The following is a 4,479-nucleotide window of genomic DNA, read 5'->3' as shown; positions in this document are numbered from 1 at the left end:
CTCTCCGTCTATGAGTCTGTCCCCATTTTCCTTGTTAGTTCACTTTCTTTGTTAGATTCTGTATATGAGTGAAGTCATATGGTATTTGTCTTTCTCTGACTGGCTTATTTCACTTAGCATAATGTTCTCCAGTTCCATCCACACTGATGCAAAGGGTAAAACTTTCTTCTTCTTTTTGTGGCTGAATGGTATTCCATTGTGTAAATGTCCCTTAGATGCTTTATCCACTCATCTATTGATGGACACTTAGGTTGCTTCCATATCTTGGTGATTGTAGAGAACACTGAAATGTACATGGGCTGCTTATGTTCTTTTGAATTAGTGTTTTGGGTTCTAGAAGTGGGATCGCTGGGTCCAAAGGAGGGTCCATTTTTAATTTTTTGAGGTATGTCCATACTGATTTCCACAGTGCTTGCACCAGTCTGCATTCCCATAACAGTGCAAAAGGGTTCCCCTCTCTCTACATTCTTGCTAGCACTTGTTGATGGTCGATTTAAGGATGAGAGAGTCATTCTCCAAGTTCTTTCTTGTTCCAGCAGTTCAGGTAGTATCACTGATGCCTGGAACACTCCTTTCCTTCTCTCCTGCTGGACCACTTCTCTTCTTCCAGATCTCACTTTTTCTCTGGAACTTACTTTGTTGAGATCACGTTCCTTTCTATACTCCTCTAAGGTATTTTAAACGTTTCCTCTCATAGCATTTATCACATTGTACTAAGAGTCTCTCAGGCTAGTTAGTGAGTTCTAGGTGGTCAGAAATAGTCTGTGTTATTAGTTGTTGTATAGGGTACCTAGAACCTAAAATATTATAGATAAATATTTATTGAATCAATGAATTAGTCTTCCTCAGAAGGAAAATATAAATCACAATTAATTTCTTAGTTTTATTAAGCACAATAGTTTCTTTTAAAAGAAAAAGAATGCCATTACATTCCACTTATCAATTTGTATTCATTAAGAACCACTTTTGTGCTTGGTAGCGCCCACTGGACCTGACCCTTCCATAGTGTAGAGGGATGCAGGCACACACACAAGAGGAAGAATGGGCTTAAGCAAGTGCCCCTGGGACTGAGAGGAGGCATCTTTGTTTGTCAGAGCCAGGGTACTTCTCCCAATGCTGCTTGGGTAAAAAGTCACAGAGAAGGATGCTTGCTGTTGTGGACTACCTGAGGAGACAAAAGAGGTGATTACTGAATACTGCTTCTTGAGTTTGGGGTTTTGGAAGTGTAGCTTGTTACTGTTGGCTGAATTTTAACGTGATTATTTGAAGTGATGTGGCTGCAAGGTGCTGTATTTAATTTCTGTGATGCTTATATCTCCCTGCAGTGATTCACGTTGAGGTCAGTACTGAGGTTAAATCCATGTCAGGAACTCTGAGTACCAGTCCTAACTGTACCAGTAACAATGTTACCTTTGCTAAATCATGCGTCCTTTTGAAGCTTTAGTTTATTTCATCTACAAAATGATGGGAAATAAGTTATTTTCCAGGTTAATTTTAGTTCATTACTTCTCTTTTAACGTTTTACTTTTAGCTCATAAATGTAACTACAGGTCTCTTTTATTTGCTCTTATTACAAGATACAAGTTTCTTTCATCCACTGGAAAACAGCATCGATTAGGTGCTTTGTCATCACAAGGGATTTATTCAGGAAAAACGAAGGGTTGCAACTCAGTGCATGCAGACATGCAGCCCACCTGCACAGTGTGGAGAGCTGTTCATACAAGGGAAAAAGGGGTTACGGAGGGGTCGGGACCACCATAGAGCTTCACTGTGAGCATAGAGATCTTCCTGTAGGGTTCTGGCACCGAGGTAGAGTGTGAGAGCTCCTCCCACAGGCCTCCTGACCAATCATGTTTGTGTAAAGTCTCAGTCATCATCTTCATCACTTTACTGTGTATCACGGCCCTCAAAATCAGCAGTGCTATGTAGTCGTACTGTGCTATGTCAGTGTTTATTTTTCTTGTTTCTGATCAATTATTTTACAATACAGTATCATTGCTCCCATTATTTCTCAGTAGATTTTTAACAGCTAATGCTGGAATTGCCAAAGTGAGTCAGTCGTCTGACTGATCTGTACTCTCCAGCGCTGACGAGAACTTGGAAGAAATGACGTAGTGGGCCTCTAACTTGAGTAGGTAAAAACTGATGTCTCACAAGCGTGTACTGTGGTTGTGGCAGTAGTTGATAAAGAGTGGGAGGAACAGGTGAGAGAAAAGTGGGTATTTGTTTAACCTAAATGCATTTACATCTTAAAAATTAATTCCTTACTATCCTCATACTCTTTCACTCCATTCTTAGAGAAAGAAGTGCTAGGCCTTCCAGTGTCTTTGCTTCTGATTGGAGAGTTCCTGGTTCGTTTCATTGTTTTGTAATAGATTCTATTCTGAGAAAACCCATAAGAAGCTTTACCTATAGCTGAAAGCATCTCTTTTCTTGGTGTTGGGGAGCAGGTCTATCTCTGAATCATTTATTTCAGATTTATCTTTGAGGTAGAATGGTGTTGAGATTGGTAGGCCTTGGAGAAGATAAAAATTCTGAATACAACTAAAGAAGATTATCGAGTCAGTATGAATGAGACAGAGAATCAAGGGTAACAACCTGAGTTTAAGTCCAAACCTGATACCTAGGAGATTTGTGATCTCTAAACTTCAAGTTCCTCAGAATAGCTACAGTGAAATATTGACTATATGATACGCCATTTATTCATCCACCTTATACGCATTATGTACTCATTGCAACCATTCTCTGAGGTGTATGTTGTTCCCAGATTTTACAAATAAGGAAACTGAGGCTTAAGAAGTTAAGTTGCTGAAGGTCATACAGTTTGTAGTGGGCGATCCTGTTGGATTTCTTTTTTTTTGCCCCAGCTGGATCTGAACCTCGCTGAATCCTACTCAGAACCAGTGTTCTCAACCATTCCCATATCACGTCTCTCTGATGTTGGTTTTGAGAAAGGTAACACCCAGGATCCTTCCCATTCGGCCTTTTGTTACCACAGTGAGAGGTTTTCAGTAAATAACTCAACCTAGACAAAAAAACTAAGGAGAAAATTAGAACCACAAATAGGAGAGCCATGTAACTCTGTTTTAGAAGAAAAAACTATAGAAATGACCCCTGAAAGTATAGTCTTTGTTTAAGTTATTCTAAAGGTTCAAAAATGTTCTAAAATAAAACTAACAAGTATATCTTTAGCTTAACAAATTTAAGAGGGAAAGTTGTATTTAAATACTGCATTTTAAAAACCTAGGGCATTTAAAAAATAGACTTTGTTTTCAGGATAGAATTTAAGTATTTTTGACTCCATTAACTAATAAGAGTTCATTTTCTCTGAATCAACTGCAACATGCTGGTTGGCAAGTGGGAGCTGGCATTTACAACAAATGATAGAGTAAGAACACCTGGTTCTCCTTGCTTAACTAAAACCTGTATCAATAGAGAAGGCTTATTAGCAACCAAACATAAAATATGGGACACTTCTGAAAGCATGTCAGTTGTTAAAGTGCAATAGTGGAACGATCTAGAAGCAGTGCTAATTAACTGTAAAACTATTATAAACTAATAACACACACGCTCATATTTCTCTGTAAACCCAACCCTGTTTCTACAAATCAAGGTGTCATGTTCTAGTCTCAAAATTCTAATGTGCTTAATGATATTAATGCGTGATGTTGTATGAGTAGAAAAGGAATTGACAAAAAGTTTGACAACTTCAAAGGTGACTGGAAATCATGACTTGAAATCATCAAAAACAAACTTGCTATTCCAAAGCATATAAAAAGGCTAATGTATTTTAATCCTAAATACTGTACATTAACAATGAACTAAAATATCTTACTCAAAAGGAATTTTGCACAAAATACACAAATAGCATGCCAAGCAAACTTTCAGACACCGCATGTTGAGCTGCAGCAGCTCTTGCTCCTGCTGGTCTTTCATTCCCATGGGCTTTCTGCCTAGCACCTTATCACTGATTTAAATACACGATTCCTAGTTCATTACATGCAGTCCCTCTTCTTCCAAATATAACAAAGGGGGCCTGGGTCATTACTGGCAATGTTTTCAGAGATGAGACTTCAATGACATTTTACTAAAAAAATGCAGTTATAAGGAAATAATTCTGCAGATATAAAATGTAAACATTTCACACCCACTTGTCAGGAGCAGTACCATTCTTACACTACTCAGCATCCACATAGCGTGTTTTATTGAGAATAGAATATAAAAAATGAAAAGCTCAGACTAAATAGTCACCACTGTGTCTTCTCTGCTCAGTGGGAAGCAACAGTCCTTGGAAAATGATGTATATGGCTGTGTGCTACTGTTTTCAGATGAACTGTATGTTGCTCATTTGATACATTACCTACAAAAATCTAAGTAGGCTTTGGAACCTCCCAAGAGCTGGTATAAACATGATTAAGCTACAGGTAGAATCAAATGGCCAAAAACACCAGAACCGGTGCTCAACTGACTGACACTTTC

General features: G+C 38.3%; 1 pseudogene; it reads right to left on the bottom strand.

Moving 5' to 3' along the window:
- Positions 1 to 3,058: 3,058 nt before the first annotated feature.
- On the bottom strand, positions 3,059 to 3,130 carry LOC112321590 (small nucleolar RNA U3; annotated as a pseudogene).
- Between the last annotated feature and the right edge of the window lie 1,349 nt (positions 3,131 to 4,479).

This window comes from Desmodus rotundus, chromosome 5 (genome assembly GCF_022682495.2).
Source record: "Desmodus rotundus isolate HL8 chromosome 5, HLdesRot8A.1, whole genome shotgun sequence".
Classification (NCBI taxonomy): Eukaryota; Metazoa; Chordata; class Mammalia; order Chiroptera; family Phyllostomidae; genus Desmodus; species Desmodus rotundus.
The sequence above is the reverse complement of the archived record's forward strand: the minus strand, read 5'-3'. Positions and strand labels throughout refer to the sequence as shown.